This window comes from Stegostoma tigrinum, chromosome 33 (assembly GCF_030684315.1).
Source record: "Stegostoma tigrinum isolate sSteTig4 chromosome 33, sSteTig4.hap1, whole genome shotgun sequence".
NCBI classification, from domain to species: domain Eukaryota; kingdom Metazoa; phylum Chordata; class Chondrichthyes; order Orectolobiformes; family Stegostomatidae; genus Stegostoma; species Stegostoma tigrinum.
In genome coordinates this window covers 12,854,536-12,879,671 of record NC_081386.1, presented here as the reverse complement: position 1 = coordinate 12,879,671, position 25,136 = coordinate 12,854,536, and the positions used below count along the sequence as shown (strand labels likewise).

Below are 25,136 nucleotides of genomic sequence, written 5' to 3'. Positions count from 1 at the left end.
GACTTGAAACCCAACAGCAAGAAGTAAAATGGGAAAGAAACAAACAAAAGTTATCTTAAACCTCATTAAATGGAGCAGCTTCAATCAGTGGAGTTTGGAGCCGCACTTCTTTTTTCAGAAAATGCTGTGTCAGTGACACAGTTATGTATTTAATTTTACATAGAATATAGAGTCAAAGCCTTACACAAGGCCTGGACTGCATCCAAATTCACTTCAGTAAACAGAAATGATTTCTGATTAGCAGTCCCAGCAGAGATTTACAGTATCATCAGGCACAAAATATTCACAAGCAGTGTAATAGGGTTGGCAAATTATTGAATGCACAAAAAAGCATTCATTGATCAATTAAAATCTGATCAGTGCACTGCAAAGTTGGCTTATTCACTGTGATAGCTTATGCAGCAGGATTTGTGCCAGGTGCTATGTTACATGGAAATAAAGGTGTTGAGGTTTGCAGAACTTCATGGCTGAAGAATAGCAGCAACTTACAAAACATGCAAAGGTAATTAACTGAATCTAAGCTCTTTTAGTCGGTCTGTAAGAAGGATGATCCAATGACTATATTTTCCATTTAGGTTCTTTAAGCACTGGTGGACTGCTTGAAACTCACTAGGCAGTGAGTTTATGTTTTAGGGCCATTGGAAGAGCAAATGACCAGCTGACCTTCAAAATGTCCATTACCTTTCTTCAAGTCCTTTCTCCATGACTTATCATTTTATTTCAACTCCTCTACTCTCTTGGGTCTGAAAGAAAGTGCAATTCTTCCCTTTTAATTACACAGCAGCAGGACCAAACACTTTTTAGACAATTAAATAGCTGAGTCAATTAATCAAAAAGGGCATTTAAATCAATATTGTACAGTTGCTTTTATTATATAGCATTATGGTTTTGCAGACACTTCAGCAGTTTTGGTGTCGACAAAAATTCTCATTCATGGCTTTTTTTATTGTAGTTTGTTGCTTCAGACCCTATAGTGATAATGTAAGTAGAAACACTATACATTTAAAAAAGATGTATGTATCAAATACATAATTATATTATAGCAAGATAAGCAGTAAATGAAAATGAAATCTTATATTTATCACAGGAAACCAAAATATCTTGCATGCAGTAATTTAGTCATTAAAATAAATATTTTGGTATTCTTTGTATGTAATAAATATTTTCAATGTTTAAATATTGTTAATCAAATAATTTTATACTCAATTAAAATGCTATTTTACTGGTCTTTCTGACAGTGTTGAAATAATAACTTTTATTAGAGTATAACAATAATCTGCATTGTTTTACCATTAATACTTTGGCAGGGAATACAGACCAGGCTGTGTGCTCATTGAGTTCAAAATATGACAAATTAAAATGTCAAACAAATAAATGAGAGAAGTTAAAATTTTACATCCCACAAGCAAATAGTTGCTTAAAGCTTGTAGCACAAAACAAGGTAGTAATGGAAATGGCTTATGAACACGAATCAACAATTGAAGGGAGAAAATTGTTTTGATGATTGTTTAATACATACTGTGAGTGTATCTGTGAAGAGCTTGTCGTCAAAATGTAAGGAATTTCCAAAAGACGTAAACTTAAATCCAGGCCTATTCTCAAAAAAGGTAATGGAATTAAATGAAGACCAATTATTGGGGTTAAAGGGTTTATCAGAAGATTGTAGCAGGAAGGAAAATTTTCAGCATTTCTGTTTTGGTGGTACAGTGTTCATTCATAGGCCAGCACCCCAGATAACACAGCTTCAATTCCCACATGGAACATTGTGAAACAACATCAAATAGATCTCAATAAATATGTGGGCTGACTTGAGGTTTAAAAAAAGGTGACCATTAAAAATTGTCATAAAACTTAACTAATTTATTCAAGTCCTTCAGGGAAGGGAATCCAGTGTTCACACCCAATCTGGCCTATCAACTTAATGCGGGTCCACAAAATTCTGTCTACACTGAAGGAAGCTAGCAAATCAGTCAGTTGTTTAAAAAAAACAAGCTTAGAACAATGTCACCACCTTACCAGGGAAACCTGGAAGGGGCAATAATACTGCCCATACCAAAGGATTGGCCTTTTAAAAAATTTGTTGAGTTAGTTAAGTTCATACATCCAAAGTTGTTGAAAAACTCTGAGGGCATTTTTAGAATTTCACAAAACAGAGCAGACAAACCCTTCAAACCAATTTTGTGACCAGAAGAGTTTTTTCTTGATCGTGAGGTTTATGTTTTAAGTGCTCAAGTTATTTGTCATTCTTACTTTTCAGTAGATTTATATGAAATATTGCTTTTGCTCCCTTAGTTTCTAGAAAATTCCAAATGTAACTTGCGTACTGCTATTTCACGTTGTCAGAACCATATGTCCTCAATGTTTATGTGAGCTCAAATTGCTGTACAGTTACGTTGTAGGTGAAGTGCATTGAAAGAAAACTCTAGTGAGTAATCTTGTGTTTGAATATAAGATTAAGAAGAATTTAAAATTTTCCATTATGTTTTATGAAGCTATTTTCTGAGTTGAATGTCTTTCCTTTTAAAGGGGAATAAAACTGTCTCTGTTTGTTGCTTCTAGTACAAGTCTTTTCTTCCCTAAATGTCATGTACAGAACATTCTGTTTGTCTGGTGTTGTTTTTTCATGGTAATTCAACTGTAATTGCAATTGGACTATAAAAGGGATTATATCCAGGGATTAGTATTAGTAGAAAGGCTGGGCAAAAAAAGTAAGGCTGAATGTATTTTTAAAGAAAAACAAGGGAATGGTTTGATATTAGGATAGTAGAAAAGGATGGAAAAAGTCGCGGGTGGTGGGGTGTAATTTATGGATCAATAAAGAATCTTCTAAGCCCGGAAAATCTCAGGGTGATCTGTTAAACTATGCCAAATCGGATTATCTTAGCTCGGTGTTGGTATCATTAAGAAGTCAGATAGGCTGTGTGCATGGATGTTGGTTGACAACAGGATTGTACTGTGCTGTGATGACCTCACTGCCTCCTTCGATTCTCTCCCATGCAGCAGCTCTCTGACATTCACTACTTACATTCACACTGGTGGAGTCGTGGGGACAAAGTGATGGAGTGCTGTCAGCATCTGTGAAATCGCAACAAGCAAGAGTTAGAATTCAACACAGAAAGAAGAGATGAAAGCCTCTGCATGATGTGAAATGAGTTTAGGGAGTCTCAACACAGGCCCCACTTGGGGCATAATTGTGCATTCATCATTGAGCTAATTCAGGAATGCTTGAGAATGGCAAACAGATACACTTCTGCAGGCAGGGTTAAGGTGCATTGTTTGGCAGTGTAAGGAGCTCCGCTGTGCATTTAAGCTCTGGTCCACCTGATGTAGTAGTACTGCAGACTGGCATTGCACTGCCACATAAATTTACCCCAAAAATGAGAGTAAAAGAAAATAAGTGAGTGCAAAACGGGATGCAACATGGTACAGATTAGGAAAAGAGATAGAGGCAGGAATGAAATTAAGAAGGATCAAGGAGTGGGCTGATGAGAAATAAATACTTCAAATACATGGGAAAAAAAAACATGGATAACTGTAAGTAAAAACGTAAGGACTTTTTTTTGAGAAAATGGTGATTGCGGATGCTATTAAAACATGAACGCCTTTGGCTAATAGTGATGATCAGATGCAGTGGACAGGGAACTGAATGCATTCTGCTGAGCAGCTTGGATAATGCAACTTACTACGCAGGCAAAAAAAGCTTGAACATAAAATAAAACAAAATGCAAAAGTGAACAGTACTGCCATAAAATTGGATCTTATAAATGTTTTAATATTTTCTTTGGTAATATTAAAATTTAAATCACAAGAATTAGTCACTGTATCCATATTTGACAGAAATTAAATAAAACGTGAGTTGAATGATCGAGAGCAATGACAATAAAAACATAGCATTACTTTTTATTAATGATCAGAATAAACTGAAATATGAACAAAGTACCAAACTTATAGCATATTAAGTGACATGGTGCAGACCGGTCATTAAAAATTAATTTAAATTTAATAAAGTAAATCCAAATTATTAGAATGATTAAGGCAATGTGATTTTCTAATATGTTATTCAATTGTAATTGTTGTGAGTTGGATGGCTGACAAGAGTGTACATTAAGCAAAACATAACATTTTGAAGTAATAATATCAGAGAATGCAAAGAATGTGATGCTTTTGATCTACAGGCATTTTATTAATGTTCATATAACATCAGCCTCAAGGTTGGTCATAAATTAAAGTAGAGAATGGAGGTATAAATTTTTATGAGAATGAGTCATACATTATGTGCTTAAAATGAAAGAATTACTGTGATTCCAATCGGGTCTGGAATTGTTTAAAATCCATATTTATTCAAGCTGGTTATGAGCAGGGGATATACTGTGATACAAGAAATGAGCTGTCCTCTCGAGCCAATGGGGAGCCTTCATCTGAGCTACAAGCTGACACAGATAACCTGCTGAATCTAATCAGTGAATCAGCAGAGGCTGCTTTTGTATTCATTTCTGTGTAGTATTCACATTGTGTATTGGGGAACACTACCGACACAGATAAGAGAAAGAGAAAAGCTTCAAAATGTATTCCTGACTATTCCACTGAGAGTGTTCTGTAAGGTATTAACAAGATGGAAATTAGGGACCAAGTTAAGTTGTCTCCTTTGCTACGGTCAGGCTACTGCTTAAAGCACTTTTGATGTCAAGATCATCTAAAAATAGCTCTCTCCCTCTGAAATTTTGAAGGGCCAAGACTGGCTGTGTTGCCTCTCCTTTGACAACTGGATGAGGTCTCAATTAAAGTGAATGAAGCTTACAATGTACATTATTTCTGATACATAGAAAACGTAGTGGAGACTCCTTTTGAATCGCGATGGAAAGGCCAACTGAAGTGTTCTGTTTTATTCCTCCCACAACCCACAAGCAGTTGAGTAATGACATTAAAAGGGTCAAAAACTGTTTGTGTTAAAAGGGCAGCTGTATGAAGAATGCAGGGGAAAGAAAGAATACACAAAAAATACAGAAATAATTGTGAAAGATTTTGTATGAGTTTATTTTGCAATTTTTTGCAGCAGAATAGTGCACTACAGTGCAGCAATGTCATAAAGTAATGGGGAAAATTATTAGTCTGTTGACTTTTACTGTTTTCAGTGGATCACAATATTACCTGCCTCCTTTAATTAAGTATTTATACTTTTCAAGTCAAGAGACTGTCACCATGAGGATATTCTTGCATTATTTTGCGTGATGTTGCATTGTTGAAATAATGTTAGGGTACATGAACCACTTTTGTTTTTTTTGTTACAATTTCTGGGAATGTGGAATGTTAGATTTTTCAATAGTTTACATTTTGCTTCCAAAATTCTTCAATTAAATATGGCATGAATTAGATGCACAGCAAAGCTGCCTTTACACTGCCGAAGCAATGCTTCTCAATCCCAATGTCAGTAAAACAAGTAACATTTCCATTTTCCTGAACAACCTCCGTCATTTGTAAGTGGAATATGCAACTTGCAAACAAGAATCAACAAGTGTTCGACTTTGGGGGAATGACACAAAAAGATGTCTTAAAGGATAAACCCATAAGACAAGTCCAGATTTATACTTTAGTAATGCATTCAATTAACTGCCAGAAGAATTGAAAGATTGTTTCTATTTCCTCATCCCTTCTTCCTTCCTTCTAGCCTATAAAGCGCAACTGGAAATATGTTTTTAAAAAATTGTCATTGTAAATTGGTTTGAATTTCCAATTAAAATTCCTTGTAAAGAACTGACAAACAATTGCTCTTCATCAACTCACAGATCATGACCAACAAAATCTTTGCAAAGCACAGAGTTAAAGGAGCTTATTAGTAAGATACTGACAAAAAAAAATTACTGTGCTGCTCTGAAAGACCAGTGGTAGTGTTGGCTCCTCAACTAGAATGTTTAAGCTCAAATCCTAATGCTGACTGAACTTTAGATTATCATCACCTCCAGTGTGTATTTGGTTAATTTCCAGTTTAGTAAATGAATGGTAAACATTACAAACTAGTAGTGGAGTGCCTCACTTTTGGAGACTAGAAGCTGAGATTCCGTACAAGCTTTTGTTTCTTAACAATTGGTATAAGTTGTGGACAAGTGTACAAATAAGAAATGTCTTAATTCCCAAACAAAATAATTTAATGAATGGAGCAGCGAATAAATTCATCTTAGTTTATGAAATAACAATTAGCGATCATGCCCCTTGTCTCTGCAACCAGTAGGCAGAAAAAAACAGGAGGAAAAATCAATGATGGGGAGAGGATGACAAAAAAACAGAATTTTACATTGAGGGGTTTATAGAGATGGTGAGGTCTATAGTAGCCACTGGATGTCCTGCCTACTGCCTTCCCACCTTCCGCTGATCTGTCCACTAGTTTACCTATCTGCTCAGTGCCTCATTTGAGACCATTAAGCTGCCAATTATCATTCACTTCAGAACTGCTTTCTGTCCAGGGGCGTTTTTGAAACTGGAGGGAGGATGTGGGGGGTTGGGGAGCTCAGCAGGTCACCCCTGCTCAGACCTCAGTCTCCCTCGAGGGCCCCCTGCTCAGTTTTCAAAATGCCCCATCTCCAAATGGCTCTTTCCTCTGTCCTGTCACCTCACTGCTTCCATCAAAAAGCCCACCATCTCTGTCCACACATCTATCCGGAGAGTGAAGCAGAAAGGGGGATAGATAGGGAATCAGATTGGGAATAAGTTAAATTAGGAAATAAGAGGGAATGTGACTTAGTTAGATGAGACAAAGCATATATGCAGAACCTGCAACCCCCCCCCCCCACCCCAAGCCCTACCATGATAAAGGAAGAATCCTGGTGTGTGGAGACATTGGAAACATGCCTTATGTTCCTGTAGTGCTGTAGTCAATTGAATATTCTAAGGTCTGTGTGCAGGGTTGGGGGTGGATGGCGTGTGGTTGGGGACTGTACAATTTGATTCACTGAGGGTTCCTTTTCATTATCATCAGATCTAGCATTTTATGGAACACAGGGTGTATTCAAAGTGCTGGCAGTACTGGAGATAAATGTCCCAGCTTTCTACGATACTGGGCAGCTAGATTTAAACATCACTCTGTAGATATACTTGAGGTCTGGTATCTCTGAAAAAGCAGGGTCAGACCTCATATGAATGGACCTGGTTAACAGGATTCTGTGTTGCAGTAATGGGATTGATAGAATCAAGTAACTGGCAGAAGTGGGGAAAAGCAGACTGACTAAGCATGTCTCTCCCATAGTCATACCGAGAACTACTCCCAGACTTTTAGGTGCATTCGTGATGAGCATTGCTTGATGCTCTACTTACCTAGCGTACTTATTGTTAGACAGCTCTAAAATTATGTTAACTGTGGAACCATGAAGCTCATCACTGGATGATTATCTAGTCCATTCCTCACCGTGAATATGTCTAGTACACATCTAATGTTACAATAGCAACAGCTGGAAGGCTGTTACTGTGTTGCCTCCAATCCTCTTTTCTATTATTTTTAAATGAGAAATAACTAAGTTAGATAAACACCTTGATGGGTCTCATTGATCTTTTCATCAAACTGTTTAGGTATGTTATAATATATCTTTGGAGCAGGTGGGACTTGAATCTAGGCCTTCTGATCCAGAGGTAGGGACTCTACCACTGCACCATGACCCCCAAATACTCCTTTCAATGCTCACATATAGGATATATCTTATTAGCAGTGGTAGAGGATAAACCATCTTTTCTGCCTTAATAAGAAAAGGCACTTGTCTTGGCAAAGATGTAGTGTCTATTGTTATTTTGCAATAAACAAGTTACATTGAATGGTTAGGCATAATTACAAAGCCTATCAGGAGACAGACATGACACACCTGAATCCATTGAGACCTCGTGGTAGACCGTTGTTCTCTTCCTAAAGACTGTGTGACTTCATAAAAGTGGGTAGTTTTTTAAAACAGCTTCAACATTACCTCAGCAATATCTTTCCCCAAGAATTTTGTTTTTTCCATGGTTAACTCTTATGCACTCAGTATTTAGCTATACTTACACACACTCGTATCCGCAGTCCCACGAGTCTCTGAATTCACAGTTCAGGCTATCTGGAGGTTTCAGAATTCTTCTAGTATATGTTCCCTTTGAACTTAGAAAACTGATCGCTTTTCTTGTTTGATTTAATTCTGATTTTTAAAAGATTTCTCTGCTCAAGGATCTTTCATCTCTTGAGTATCCTTCACAGGTCATTAATCTGTCCAAAGCCAGTGCTTATTCCTTACCTTCCCTGGTGAAGCTTTAATCTCCTGTATTCCTTTCATAGAGGAACTCCTCACTGCAGAATTACATAGTCGCCCCATAACATCATTTAGGGGGCTTTTAATCTCAAAAAGGTCTACTATGGAAATTAGCTGCTCTGCTCACAGCAATGTAATCAATTGTTAACTGCCCTCTGAGCAGTTAGGAATGGGCAATAAATGCTGGCCCAGCCAGTGATGCCCACATCCCATGAATGAATTTTAAAAAAGTATTTTCTGCCTTGTTGAATCCTGGATTTTAAGATTAGACAATGATTTCTTTTTGATAACATCCTGAATCTCTGGATGTTGGTTTGGTTTCCATGGAATTGCAAGTGGCACAACCAAGTTTGTGAAGCAAACCTTTACCTTCCATCTGCTGATACATCTGGGTTGAAGTATGTAAGCTCTTTACCTCACCATATTGATTGGTTTGCACATCTACGTTTGCCCACTGTGGCTGCCTTACTGTGGAACTAACCTCTTACACGTCATCAGTCATGTAACTTGTGGACTGCTGCTTACTTAACATTATCTCTTGTCAGTGATACTGACAATCCTTCTCTGAAAGACAAAAGATTGGAAGGTTTTTCTTGAACAGGTGTCAGTTCATCATCCAGCATCAAAGACAAAAGTAGTGCACCAAATTGTTCAACAGACTGTTTTGCTGTCTGATCCATTTCAGTTACATTTTTGTCATTGAGTTCAAGAGGACTGTGTGCCTCATTCCTGCTCTCAGTATGTGTTTCTTGGAGCAACATTTGCTGAATTTTGTCTTCAGAATTTTCTGTCATGTAAGTCATTTTCAATAGTGATTTTCTTGTGATTTTGGCTTTTAGATTTGAGGCAACCGTGAATCAAAAGAATTGTTTTCTTCAAGATGTCTAATCCTGCGTTCTATTAAGCCCATCTCTGGTATTGATTCTTGCAGGTAGCATTATTTTTCCTGTCATGCCATCTTAGTGAGGTTTTTTTTTAAACTTGAAAGCTTTTAGATTTTGCAGTACTTCAAAGTTGTTATAATCTCTTTGCCTTGAGGAATATTACTTCAGCGAATTGTATTACCTTTTTGACTCAGGGGTTTTAAACTGTTCAATGTTAGCAAAGCTGTATTCTTTTCCTTCTTTTAAAGATTTAGTGCCATTAAATATTAATGCAATATAATTGTGCTGCTACCTGGGGATTTACCCAAATGTTTGCAGTAAAAATGGTTCCCCACTTTTTTTGCAAGCAAAGTTGATAATTTCCCACCTTCCTAATAAAGAACATTTGTTTCTCTCCACAAATTTCCAATAAAAGTATTCTGCCTATTTAATAGATTCTTCCCATCCGAATTGCATTACAGGCTTTTCATTTTTATCATGGCCTCAAAAGTCTTTTAATGATCTTCTGTAAGACCTTGACTGCTTTAGCCTTTAAATTGTTACATTTTTTGTCTTAATTCTGCTTTGCTGCATTTCCAATGCCACCATGCCTCATGATATCCAATCACTACGGCTGCAACACTCATTGTGAACTATAGGAATTCTTTTTTGAACTCTTTAGTCTTTCCAGCCTGGTTTTTGTGTTGTTCATTTAAAGAATTTCCTCCTAGTCCAACATTGATTTTTAACTTTACTCGTGTAGATCCAATATGTTCACTTCCTAGCCAAATCTCTAACTGAGAATGTTGCAACAGGCCCTTGCTGTCTGATAGAATGTGCAGCTATCAAGTTAAGCTAAGCTTGTTCTAGCCTATTTTTGTGCTTCTCACTAGATTTGTCTTAAAAGTTTTAGCTTGTGGTGCTGATTTTCCCTTGTTGGTCTTTCCTGCTAACTGCTTCTTTGTTGAAGTGCTTGAAGCTGTTGACTGTCTCAAGAAGTACTTCATAAAGCAGTAAAGTCTTTAAAGCTGTGTACACTATTAATCATTTCAAAATGTCTTCATCTTGCTCCAGTGGTGGGATTTTCTTATCATTGTATCTTGCAATATTAAGCAACAGTGACCACTGCTGATCACCATGTCACATTTCTAAGTACAATACTGCCTCCAATTCTCTTTCCTTGACTCATCTATGAGCCTATTTGGTTTACAGTGATAGAGGAAGCAACTACTTATGAGTTTTAAGAAGAAAATTCTCATGTTAATAAGATGCAGTTTATTCTTTGATAACAATTATGCACAAGTTACATTAGCTAGTCAGACATCACTTTGGAGACTGTTAGGACACTGGATGATTCCTTTGAGATACAAATCTGTTCTCCTGACTTCCCTGCCCAGCATTACATGACATGATCAGATTGCTGAGAGGGTAATATGGGCTCTAACATTAACCCTTTCAGAACAAGGACCTTTTGCTATACTAACTCTGATGTTGCTATGTTTTTAAGAATTCTGATGCTTGAATTTCATAGGCAAAAACCTACTATTTGCATGAAATTACTCAGTGGAATTGATGCTGATTAGTCAAAGTACAACATTCTGGACTGTCTGTTTAATTTGTGTCGGTTTTTTTGAGTGCAAATGGCTGAAACAGCCAATCCAGAACAAAAACCTGCAGAATTTTAAGTGCAGTTAACTAATTGCAATTAATTTTGTTTGTACATAGGCAGACAGACATTAATAGGCACCTTTTTAATAAGATTTTAAATATTTTAAAAAAAAATTAAATTAACCAGTAAGCTAACTGGTGCACAGCAGTTAAACTACTAAATGGCTCAGGATCATTTTGCTAAGTCATTTTCAATTATTTAATACTAGCCCACACGTTTGAATGAAAGCGTATTAAACATGCTTGTGTTTTGCAATTAAATGATTTTCTGCTATGTTAGTAAAATTACATCAGTTTTTTATTTCTCATTAATGCATTTGTAGATAGTTTTAATTTAAAGAGGAGGGCTTACAGACACTTTTACCAGTGAGCATTTTGTAGTGGTTCGTTCTGTATTGATCATTACCCAGCACTCAGCTGTGACTTCAAGCACTTGGCTAATGATAGTGGTCACACCTCAATAAACTAGTTCAATGAGCAGGACTTGGTAGCTGAGTGTAGCCTATGGGTCTCCTACCCTCATCATAGTAGCAACTTAGCTACCCGGCATGTGAAGATCCATGTGGACTGAATGGATGAGACCAATCTAAGACTCAAATGTTATGAAGGCAGGTCAGCACTGTGTTGTGGGATACATAGAACTTGGCAAGATACGAAAGATGTCCTGGTCACCGGTTGTATTGCGATCTATCTTTAACAGTCTAGAAACATTTCGTCACTAGGTTAACATAAGTCAGGATGAGAGAGTAGACTGACCATGTGCAATTTCCCTTCACTTTAATTCAACTCGGGTTCATCAACTGCCATCCTTCAGCTTTCTGTCATAACTTCTGCAAGTGATTCACAGCAGGTATGGATTCAGTGGGAGCAATAGCCAAGAACCTGCACATACGCAATTGTTCTGCCATGAAATGGATCCACAGGATATTTTATTTCCAACCTAAAGGCAGATGTGACCTTGATTTAACATTTCGTCTGAAAAATGGAATTTGGGAAACTTTGAAATAGAGGCGTTATAAGAGGCAGGTAAATGAAGGGGCAGGGAATAGAGGGATACAGATGACGTGCAAGCAGATGGGATTAGTTTGGAATGGCATCAGGGTCAGTACAGACATGGTGGTCTAAAGGGCCTGCTCCTGTGCTGTACTGTTCTGTGTTTTATCTTCTAGAGTTGGTTAAGAAGCTCTCAGTCAACAAGCATCCACTCCCTCCATCGCTGATGCTCAGTAGCGGCAGTGTGTATCAACAATAAGAAGGACTCAAGAAATTCTTGAAGGCTGTTTAGACAGCATGTTCCAAACCCACAACCACTATCTTCTAGATGGACAATAGCAGCAGATTCATGGGAATACCACCACAGGCAAATTTCCCTCCCAGCTACTCACTATTCTAACTTGGAAATATGTCTCAGTTCCTGCAGTGTCGCTGGCTCAAAATCCTGGAACATCCTCCCTGATGGCATTGTGAGTCTACTTGCAGCACAAGGACTACAGCCGTTCAAGATGGCAGCTCACGACCAGCTTCTCAAGGGAGGCTAGGGATGGGCAATAAATGTTGGCCCACAGGCCATGAATGAAGAAGTTAATTTAAAAAAGTTATATAGCGAGGACTAAAGATGTTAATGTGAGAGACACTAGCAAGATGTTATAATTGCACCATGCTAAGTTAACAAAGATAGTTTACCTTATAAACAAGGACATTGGAATTTGAAATGGAAAGTATTGTCATAAAAGTATGATGGAAGGCAGAACAGGAAATGCATAACTGTAAGTTTTCAATATTAGAGGTTGATGCAGTTATCCCTCTGAGTTCCATTGAGAATCAGCAATTGCCATCTTGTGATCAATTAAAATTCAACTATTTCATTTCACTCATTGTAACTTGTGCTAAATTTATTCCTACCTTCTATTGGCAAGTAGCCACATAAAATACCCACTACGTCGTGAAGAAATCAGTAGGTAGGCATTTATCTGATATTTATTGCTAAAGGTAGAAAATCTTTCAACAGAGATGATAGCAGTGATGATGGGATGGCTCATTGGTTAGCACTGCTGCCTCAACAGTGGTGGGGACCCAGGTTTGAACCCATCTTCGAGTGACTGTCTATGTGGAATTTGAACATTTTACTCGTGTCTGTGTGAGTTTCCTCTGGGTTTCCTCCCACGGTTAAAGATGTGCAGGTTAGGTGGATTGATCATGCTAAATTGAACATGCAGTCCAGGGATATGCAGGCTGTGTGGGTTAGCCATGGGAGATGCAGGGATATAGGGTAGGGGTTGGGTATGGATGGGATGGTCGGAGTGGATTCAATGGGCTAGACGACCTGCTTCCACACTGCAGGAATTCTATGACCCTATAAATTATTATTGAACATCCTAGGCATGAGTTTAGACTCTAGGAATCCAATCCAATCTCACACCACTGATCATGTCATTTCAATCAAGTTTCAGACAACTCAATCTGAGCTACCTGAATTAAAAACCAAAAGAACGGCAGATGCTGGAAATTAAAAACAAAACTGAAATTGCTGGAAAATCTCAGCAGCATCTGTGGAGAGAAATCAGTTAATATTTCAGGTCTAGTAACTCTGATTTCTCTCCACAGATGCAGCTGAGCTTTTCCAGCAATTTCTGTTTTTTTGAATTTGTACTATCTAATTGAATAAATGTAAAAATCAACAATGCATTTACAATTGAGTTATTCTTGATTTTGAAGTGTCCATGTTTTAAAATCTTCCCGAGACTTTCCCTCCTTGCTCGCAAAATGCCTGAGAATTGGCAAATCACATCCTGTTCTTTTTTCTCCGCCTGACCTGCAGATTTTTCTTTTCCCAGACTTTCTTGTTTTTATCTCAGAATTTCAGCATCTAAAGTATTTTACTTTGGTGTTGCACCACATTACTGGCACGAAGATAGCTCATAATTTTCTCCTTTTATTCAGGCTGACGGCAGCCTCATCATTGCTCTAAGTAGCAATGTCCAGGATACGTATTTGTGCCTGTCATTTCTCTGGAAAGGTTGAATCAGATGAAACAGTACCATTTATACTGGAAAACAGCAGATGAATTATAGGTTAATTTAGCTTCCATTTACTGCTCTAAATGGGGTAGATGATTAGTACTGAATTCACAGTTTCTGATTTCATCAAGATGAGTAGATCAGTTTTTTTAGGCCAACAGCAATAGTAAAGCGTTAATGGCTTTTAATGGCTACAGTTTAAACATGCTTACAACAAAGTTACAATGTGTGAATTGCTCTGAGGTTTAACTTAATGGCATTTGTGCTTTCTATTGTGAAAGGAAAATCACCTAAAAACTGTGTTAAAATCATTTTTGAAATGTTGAGTCTGGGAAAATGAAAATGCAGCATTTGTGTTATGCGGGGAATGTTAGAATGGGAGCATTGAGGGGAAAAAAAATGTTGCCCCTGTGTTCTTTAAGATTTAAAACTACTTTTCTGAAATATGCATGAAAAGCGACCAAAATTATGACTGCAACGCATAAATGGGTCTTAAGTATGTATAGTAGTCAATTAAGAACATTATAGCATTAGGCTGAAAATACTGAACGCTTTGGGACAGGAATGTCTTGTTACAAGGAAATCATGGCTGTCTGAGGGTGTCAATCATTTTTTAAAAATTGTAGTAAAAGCACAGGGCTCCAAAAGAAATGATAACAGAAAAAACCTGGAGTTACTCTGGGTCCTATTAACATGTTATAAATCCACAATTGTGCTTTTTGAATGAATGATGAATGATTTTATTGTCATGTGTATTCTACAGTGAGAAAAACAGTAAACTATAGTGAAAAGCTTTTCCATTGTCATCACGATCTGGCGCCATTTAAATAGTTTTAAGAAGAAGAAAAGAGATAGAAAGATAGAGCTTAAAGAGAGTCCATTAGTCCTGAGTCAGCTCATCATCAGCAACATCTGCATTGCCATCCCTTCTCCACAGCCTCACCGCCATCTGCACTGGGCCCAACCAACATTGAAATGGTGGTTGAATTGTTAACACAGTATATTTAATCTTAGCTGGTGCCTTAACTTGGCTGACATGTAAGGCTATTTTGTTATTCTCGATGATGACATCAGTTCATCCACAACTGCATTAATACAGTCTTAAATTATTTTATATAACCCGACACTTTTAAATATAATTGTATCTATGAACATACTTTAACTATTGCCCTTTTCAATAATCTGTTGTGAAACCTGATGAGCATTAAAGAGCAGTGAAACGATGTAAATATCACAGCAGCAATTGCTGATACAACTTACCATGTGTTCTACAAAAGAAAAGCCTGGACTTTTGGAAGCAGCAAGTCATTTGAATACATTTTATTTTCTTGCTTGTATCCACTTAATGATTAATTGAAAAGTACTATTACTGGTAATGGACCACTGATTCTTTACTTTTCATTTTAATTCCCATTGATGAAAACTAGGCCTGAAACAGGTAACGGATTGACTGCCTGAGAGATGAGCACATTAAAGTACTGCCCTTGTGTACTAATGTTATAGCAAAATGAAATTTAAGGGTGCTTTCTTCTAAATAAAATGGCTGTTTTAAATCCATTACAGAACTGGTCGAGAATATTTGATTTTGGTTATTGTGCTAATTCTTTTCTTGTTTGTTCTATTCTGGTTGTAGCTTAACATTTATTTTTAAGCAGCTGTAAGGAGAGGCCACCATAATCCTTGCTTGGATTGCTATAAGGAAATCTCCTCTGCCCCTAAAAAGAGATTGATTGATTTACGGTATGCAAAGATGAAAGGGGATTGAATGGCATTTTCATTTTTAAAAAAATATAATTTAAGAATTGTGCGAAGCTCAGTGTGCTGTCTGTAGATCTCTGCATGCAGTTTTTGAGTAAGAGGGATGTGATCCTGAATCTACTGCACTTGCTGCTGTGCAGCATGCTGCTATAGAAACAGGGTCAGGCTGCAGGGTACTGAGACACAGTAGCAATGCCCTTAGTGCAGTTCCACCTTGGTAGCCCAACAAATTAGTTGTTTTTGTTTAAAGTGAAGGCTTTTAAGTTTAAAGTTGGTGAAAGATAGGTTTGCAACAGTGTAGTTTCTATTACCAACAATATTATTCTGCTGTATCACAATTCCCACTGATTATTACAAAAACAATCGTCGTTTGGGCCTGTCATGCATGGCAAATTTTTATTGCTATTCCTTAAACATTTCTCGTTCTTTTGAAGGTGTTGGGGTACATTTCCACAAACTCTGCATGCCTCCAGTTCTGCCTCAATGTAGCCATTATTCATGTGCGAGTTTCATCAGCACAATAGCTATTTCATCTTTGCAATGACACTGCTGATCCTATGCTCACCGGATAAACATCCATGCTTATGGACATTGGCTCAGAATCCAGAGTTAGAAAACTGATTTACTCATCCCTCCACAACCTGGTATCAACATTTACATATGTATTTAATACCAACATGGCTGCTCTCAGCTATCTATTCACAGGTTGCAAACCAAAAATACATGGGATCCAACAATTCCTGTTTTCACTGTCAGTTTACCTGAACAGTTGTCATCTTCCTTTATCAATGTACCATATGCTCCTACTGTTATTGTCAAGCTTGATGCAAAATGTTGATTGTAAGCAATACAGGTGGTATGAAGCTAAAAGTGACTCTATAGCATTTCAGCTTAAGTATGCAAACAATTTTTTTAAACAAAATGTAATGAGAAATACAAGCAATTAAAAGTGCAAATTCAATGTTTGTACAATCTCAATAGCTTGAGAATATAGTACTGTTTGGATAAGCATTTGCCTTGGATTTGTTAACATCGGCACCTCTTATTCTTAAGCAACAACTTCTTGTAAGAAATAACATCTTTAACCATAATCTACATCCTGAGCTACTACACAGCTAGCCAAATGGAAATCAATGCCAAACGAGATACATCAAATTGTGAGAAATGACTGAAAGCTTGTTCAAAAAGATGCATTTTGAGGAATTTTTAAGGAGCACAAGGTACAAGGTTCATGGAGGTATTTCCAGAGTTGAATCCATTTGTTACAGACCATGAAAAAGGACAGTAAGGGAAAAATTAATTAAATACAGTCAATTGTGATTCAGCACAGCACAACCCTACTTAGCTCATTTTATCTGTTCAGTCATTTTGCTGTTATGTGAAGATTTCATGGATTTGCATAAACCATGATATATAACTTTAGTGTACATGGGTTTTACTATTCCAAATAAGACAGTTGATTCAACACAATGAAAAGAAAAACAATTTATTGTATCAACATCTAATTCCATTTGTACAAAAGCTCTAAATAAACAACTTTGGCAAAATAATCAGTTTTTAATTGACACTTTTTGAAAAGAAAAGAGCGCTTTATAACTTATTCTAAGGCCATGACTCCTTCTCAATCTGTTTTTAATTTTAACTGGATCAGTAGATATTCAAACTCTTACAAAAACGCTGGGTGATTAAGTTGTTCAACACCAGCTGCTTACGCCTGTCAGGCCCATCTATCTATCAGCCTAATTTAGTGATGTCTGCTTATCTCAGGTGCGGCATGTGTTGAAAGAGCATAACGGCAGTCTGTGACAGTTAATAAACTCTAACATTAAAATCTCCATGCTTGTCATTTCCAGCACATCCTTTGTGTTAATGCTTTATGACACAACCCTAGAGATGGGCATAAGATGCCAGGCCCTTTTGGCCTGATTTTTTTTTTGACGTGAAAAAAAGATAAATGGGGAGAAGTAATGGCACTTGGGCTACAACCCATTCCTCTCTTACAACATCTCACAGAGAATAAGCCAGACACTTTTTATGTATAATTAAATCGAGTTGGCTTTCTGTAGGTATGCAGATTCTGAGAAATGATGTATGGTGCAATAGTCTGGTAGGGGCTGATTTGATGTAAATGAAACTAATTAAGGAAATGTCAAACATAATTAATAAAACAGGTTTAAGTTGCAAAACATTGTCAGCTGAATGAATGAGGATGCAATCCTTCCCATTGTTTCTGCTTTATTTAGAGCATTCAATTAGGTCACATATCTCTCTGAAGTGCTTTTTCCACCTCACCTCCTCTTAGCCTATTCCCAGAGTGGGGGAAAATAAATTTGCCTGTCTGTCTGGTGACTGAAAAAAATTAATTGCCAAAACCTCATCCTGTCCAAGTATTACATTCTAGTTGCAGGACATTAACATAACCAATTTGCGTGAACTAACTGGTGACTATTTAATAGAGCGCCTGACCGCTGATAAGCCTCAGCTGCAGCACATTAACATTTTCATAATATAAAAATATTATAGTTGTATGATTTGGCAATGGCCATTCATTATTGATAAGAACAAAGGTTTTATAAATTACAAAGGAGTGCATGACCTATAATTACGGTGAGCAAATTAGGGTGTGCTGTGAAGTCAGTTACATTTCCCTGGAAGTAATGATGCTAGGGACCTTTCTCTCCCTTGGGATTATAAAAATAATGGATTCCCCTACTGCTGCAGATGGGGTTGTGAATGAGCCAAGGTTGTCATCTTGGACAGTGTTTATACAGGCTACAGCTCATAGTTCCAAGCCCCAGTGAGCTCCAATCCCTCACCCAGTTTGTTGTTAAGGGGAGGGACACAACACATATGCCCCTTTATTCAATTTAAACAAGAATATCCCCCAATAATATATTATACTCAAAAGTAGTAATGTAGGCAAATTAACAAGAGCCGACTACTGTGAAAATGAAGTATCTTAGCATTAAAGGATTCACTATTCATGAGCAGAGCTGCAAAGTACTATTGAATGCTGCAATTTGCCATGAAAGCAAAACACTTTTACTGTATTGCCGTCAAGCACCAATTCTTTCAAAAATGAAAAGCAGTCAGAGGATTAAATATTTAATTTTTCAGTAATGGGTGCAAATGAATTAATAAGAAAGCAAGCATTATTGCTGAAAACTGTTAATAAAGTGTCTACTGTATCTTGTTATGTTGTTGGTGTTGAACTCAGCAAAAAATGTGACTGGAGGGCATTAGCACACTATTTTATCAGATTGAAGCCTTGATATTACCCACTGTTTATCCAAATCTGCAATTTAACCAGGCACAGTTTAATGAAGAGTAGGCCTATGGACAGGGCATGAGACACAGATCCTTGGTAATGACACATTCAACATCGTCATTCTGGTCTTCTATTAGCTAACATCTAGTGACAGAAGTATTTTATTACCCTTCACCATTAGCATTGTATAAAATTCAACACTGCTCTTCTCTCATGCAGGAAGACCCTTTCAAATTGACCATGTTATTGGACTTAGAAAACAGGTTTACACACAATTTTTGTTTTGCCACATAGACCTGGTTCCCCCTCCCCATCTGAGTGTTTGCTGCTGTCAGGTAGAGATGAGCCATGCAATAGTTAATGATCGCGTGGGATATTGTTATCAAATGGAGTCGACACTGAAGAATATTTCCAATTAAAAACTGTAGAATCCTTTTAACATAGATCCTAAAATTGAATAGTATGTCTGTTTTGAACATGTTTTTTTCATGCTATTTCGAGTTGTTCAGCATTTTTTTAAAAAGTACCTTTTTTCTTAAAGTATTTCAGACATATTATGAGTAATATAATTACTTATTCCTAAAAATAATAATACAGATAACTTGTTATTCTATTTGCATGTTCAAATTTAAGACACAGCTGGGACACTTGTAAGTTTTGTTGGCAAACAGTAAATTCTTTGTGGTCTCTAGGGGATTTAACCATTGGTTAAGCTCATATTTTAGATTAAATCATATAGTTTAGATTCTGGTTGCAACAGTTGAGTGATGGCTCGACATTGCCCAACTGAATCTTCAGTCTTGAGTTCCATCGAAGTGCCTAATACCATGGCAAAAATAATTATAAAAAACTGAGAAAACCTCCTCATTATTTATTACTTTGTAAATATTCAAATCAACCAGGCAATCGAACGAAAAATTCAGTGCAACATATTAAATGCTTCCAAGGTGTATTCTAGAGAGTTCTGTTTGTAACGTTTAATACATCAACGTGTCCGACACTATTATTTGTTTGATCCTTTATTTTGTTTAATCTAAATAATAGCTTTCTTCACCCATCTTTTTTCATTCCCACCATTGTTTAAAGTGAACGATCTTGCATTAAAAAGTAAGGGGTGGGGGAGTATCGAGTAATTTCTTGGGATTCAAGCCCTAACCATAGGTGACAGAGCCTGTTGGTCATTTATCTAATTGTGCTATGCAGATAAGAATTAATTAGTCTTATTATTTTTCTCATTTTGGATGGCTTTCCCATCTGGATGGTATAAATTCCTCTGTGCAGGTGATTAATTGCTGGGACGTTTTCTGGCTGCCGTAGATGCTTGTACAAATAACCGCCAAATTGACAAAATTTCTGATGGCCACACTCAAGATTGTACTGAATAATCTGAAAAATTTCACTGTTAACTCCGTGATGTGCCTTATTTTATGCAATTAAATTGCACCAAGGTTGGCCTAAGTGTGTCCAGAAGCAAAATCTAACAAGTAGCCTGAAGCTTGAGAATGTGTGAGTTGTAGTCAGCTATGTAATGAAATTGCATTTTTGCCCAGTGTTGCAGGCATTAGGATTATACCTCGCCACCTGAAGAATTACGTGCAGATTAATGAAAAGATAAAAATTGTATTTTTTGTTTCTTTTTGGAGTATCTGTTGCAGATCATATTATTCGGCGAGATCGAGTTAATTGTGCAAATTCTCCTGAAGTAATCAAGGCTTTATGATGGGGCAGGGGGTTGGAGGAGTGGGGAGAAGTCATGAGCTACTAAGCTAGGGAAAAGGGCAACATTTGTTTTTGCTGAGTTGACCAAATGGGCAGCATAGTGCCCTAGTGGTTAGCACTGCTACCTCACAGCACCAGGGTCCTGGGTTCAATTCCACCCTTGGGGTGACTGTCAGTGTCAGTGTGCAATTTACACATTCTCCCTGTGTGGGTTTCCTGCCACAGTGGATTAGGTGGAGTGGCCATGTTAACTTCTCTGTAGTGTCCACAGATATGCAGGCTATTTTGATGCTTCATGGGAAACGCACAGTTACAGGAATGGAGTGGGACTGGGTGAGATGCTTTTGCAGGGACTATATGGCTTGATTTCAAACTATAGGGATTCTGTAGTGGGCACCTTACATGTTCATGTTACTTTTCTAAAAACGATATGCACACACTAAGATTGACAGAGGAAGGGCAAGATTTTGCCTCAGAAATGTTTCCTCTGGACATTCAACAAAGATTATGAAAATTCATTTAAATTTTGGAAAGAAGCCACCTTTGTTACTCATGTCAGGGCTGAGATTAGCCTCAAATCTCCAAAGGCAAAGGGCAATATTTCCCGCTTCTCACTGTTACTGAAACTAAAAAAGAACTTGAAAGGAGTCACCTATTGGAATGCACAATGAACCAGTTTTCCCCATGTGTTTAATGAGCCAAGATTAGATAGTTCTACTCATGGGTTTTATATTTCATTCTGGAACGGACTATGTATTAAACTGTTAGTTTTGACAGATATTTGATGAAGAAATCTTCACTGTATCACAAACAAATAATGCCTTTTTTAGTGACATTCTTATTTCCATAATTTGTTCCCCATCTTCACATCCTCTGTGAAAAGAGAGAAACCTCCACGCCTGATTTTGTTTTAAAGAAACAAACTCCTCGGCTCAGTAGTTATTCAGAGCTAAAAGGAGAATGGAATGGTGGGAAGCCAGGATGGGTCAGAGCCTGAATGTATTGGGAGGATCTGTTTTAGGTGATCTCCATGTTTCCTGCTCAAAAGCAAGCCATGTTCAGGCAGGCTACTGGGCACAATATCACCCAGCGATAATAAGGTGAGTTTAATATTGTGAGGTTGGGTGAAGCGATGGTGGATGATGCTGGTTAAAGAAGTTTGGCAAGAGAGGACAGGATCTATGCTCCTAGCCGCCCAGTCCTCAAACAGTGTCAGAGGGATTTATAGCTCATGAATTCATCCTCGTCACCTTTCAATAGACATACTTCTCATCCATTGATTTGTGTACACTAAAAGCAGAAGTGGATGCTTGAATTCAGTTTTGCAATTTTTTTTATCCTCCCTGACTAAGGGAGATTATAATTGAATGTCTCCCCTTATATTTCCCTTTAAAATGTTCCAATGATTCACTGAAGAAAGATAAAATTCATTACCTTGTACAGGAGATTCAATGCATCTTCGCGTCTTGAATCCTCTAATATCTTTGACTGGCAATGTGATGGAGCGCAGTTTTGAGTAGAAGGAACACTTTCTACCATGCAGAACTTATGCTTAGAAATGAATGTCTGTTGGTAAGTTTAAGATGGAAATTTATAGTGGTGTCTTCCTAGATTCTGAACTATGTCGGCAATAGCGAGACAATGGGGAAAATAAAGCAAGATAGGAAAAGTTAAATTTTTGATATTGAGTTTGAGAATCTTGCTTGTAAGCAGCGACTGGCCAAATTGCATGTATTAACATCTAATTCTCAACTCACTTATACAGATTTGCCATACAAGCAGTGGAGAAAAGATAGTGATAATCCCTGACATGAAAGTTGGAGGCAGAGGCCGAGAGATGCCAGCTTTCTCCTCTTTGGCCAGCATTACCGCCACCCCTTGCATCCTTCATTCTTGGAGGTTAGCATCAGACACACTCAACAGCTTCACCACATCATGATGGCGCATCCATTCTAAATGAATTGAGAGTTCACCACTTCAATACTGTATTTTAGTGCACTTCAACACCTTGTATTCCAATGGTGCTATCAGACCGTTTGCACACAGGGACAGACTCCCATCTCAGAGATCAAAGCAGAACAGTCATCTTGTTCCTTTTGCCACTGCTTGGATGCTCATATCGTCTTTGCTTTGTCTATTTGTGTTTTTCTTCCTCATTTAGAGCTTAGAAGCTCATAGTGTTTTTCTCTTGTCTTGTCTTTTAGCACAGATTCAGAGCCAGAATATTAACCAGGTTGCGAGCAGTGCTCAGTCAAAGGTGTTGATTTGTTCCTATATGGCACCAGGCTATACCAACGTGACACCTGCATCATGTGCCAGCAGTTTGTGCAGCAAACCTACTGCAAATCCTTCAGCCAAAAAGCCATGTCTCGAATTTGAATGTGAGTATTCTTCAGCTAAGTCAAGAGACATCAAGGTGGACAGTCAACAGTCAGCGGGTGCCAGCGCAATAAATAAAGGATATCGTCTGATCTCAATCTAAGGGTTGAGATGTGGTCAATTGGACACGACTATTTATGCATAATTCATAAAATTTGAAAGTACACAGAATAAAGGTACTTCTTTCTTAGCTTTAACATTGCATGCTACAAGAATGCAGCAGAAAATCTAAAAGTGCAGTCTCTCTAACTTATAAAACAGGTCTGTTTTAAAAAAAACACAGATATGGTATAGTTATTGTCATTTGTTGTCCATATTCAATTGGTTTCATGATATTTTCATTCTCCAAGAGTAATTTTTTTTTCCCCTTCCCAAATAAAATTTGTCCATGCCAATTGATATGTTTAAATTAATTACAAAAGAAGGCGGAGTCTCAAATTGGAAGAGGGAAGACGAATAGTAGTTCAAGAATTAATTTCTTTATGTAGGGCCCAGTAGAGATAGGTGGGCCACGAGTGCTTTTTGCAGCAATAATGTGATGACAATAAAACCATTTCCATTTGCCTTTACATTGTTCCGCCAGCAGTTTTTAAGCAATTTTGAGTTGCTGGTTTAGTTATGACCATACAGTTATGAAGTAGTTAAAAATGAAGGGTGATTTGAGATTTGAGGTTTTAGATTTTATTGTCATGTGTACTCAAGTAGGGGTACAATGAAAAATGTATAATGTTACCACGTATGTCACCATCTTAGGTACCAAGGGAACTCGGTGCAAAAAAAGCTTGTTAATAAATTAATAAGAGAAACGAGAGTTACAAAGTTAATCATTATTTCATAGAACAGTAGAAAAATAAAGAAATAGGTTATAATTTATATTAAAGTCTTTCATAGTTTAAACTAAGAAAATAAAGGAAAAAGCTAAAAGTTCAACAGCCTGTGATGAGTCCTCAGCTTATCTGGCTCTCTGAGAAACCTCAGCTATCTGTTCTTGAAGCGGCCGCCACAAATAATGTTGCTACTCCCGAACCCACTGCTTCTCCGTTCCTCCCTGTTGCCTTAGGACTGGGCAAGATCCATTCGCACGCTGAGCATTGACACTGCCATGAGCCACCAAGAGACCTGGCTGAGGGCAGCCACACTGTCGACAGACCAGGCCTGAGATCTACTACGAGCCCCAAAGACACCAGGCCAGGACCTGTCAGGGGCTACCGAGAGACCAGACTGAGAACCCAGGACCTGCCACAAGCCACTGGGAGACCAGCCTGAACCCACTGAGAGACTAAAGGGGGAAAAAAGAGAAAGAAATGCAGGGACCAGAAGAGCTCCAAAAGGAGCATCCTACTTTGTCGCCATCTTGACCGGATTTCTGCAAATGAGTGTTGGTTCCAATTTTTCTCCTTCTTTTTCTTTGTGTGTTCCTAAAAAGAGCCATATCGACTTGAAACATTAATTCTGTTTCCCTCTCCACAGATGCTGCCAGACTTGCTGAGTTTCTCTGTCACTATTTATAGCTTAGAACTAGGAGTGAGATTAGACGTTTAGGTGAATAGCATTCAAATAACATGGTGGTTGTTCGCCTGATTAGGAAGGCAACTTGAGCAATAAATTCCAGTAATTATGTCATCCTAACACTACTTCTAGCTGTTGTTACAGTCCACAATTTCCACCAAAGTACAAGTGTATTAATATATCAATACTGAATACCTGTATGAATACTTAGCAATACCTAAAGATAATTTGTATTATCACAATGACTTGCAAAATCACAATTACAAACCAGAGATGATTTCCTTGCAAATTGTAAGTTTCAGTCCATTTTTGTGAACATTTGGCAACAGATTCCACATACAACAGAATTGAGAATCCTTGTCGAAATCCATCATGCCCTTGCTTCATTTGTCACCTATATGTCACATTACACAGCTTTGAACTTGTTGGCAAGAGTGACATTTACAGTTTTAAAATGAAAGCACATCATTTTCACTAATTTGACACACAAATGTAATAACTATTTACCTTGAGGAAGACAGAGAGTTAGCTTCTTGTGAATCTTGCCATTTGGCACTTATTTTCTCAGTCTGTCAAATAGGATGGGATTAATGGGACAGTTTGTTCAACAAATCACATTAGCTGAAAGCAGACAGGGCAAAGAAAAAGGAATGGCAGAAAGATCCTTGGAGCACTTTACTGATTTAGAGCAGCA

At 37.6% G+C, this 25,136-nt stretch overlaps 1 long non-coding RNA gene across 1 annotated transcript in view; it reads right to left on the bottom strand.

Moving 5' to 3' along the window:
* Positions 1-25,136, bottom strand: part of LOC132206170 (uncharacterized) — a 159,394-nt gene that overhangs the window by 3,532 nt on the left and 130,726 nt on the right. The window contains exon 3 of the long non-coding RNA XR_009442882.1: positions 3,026-3,075. This is a non-coding gene — a long non-coding RNA (uncharacterized LOC132206170). The remainder of the gene's footprint in view (positions 1-3,025; positions 3,076-25,136) is intronic.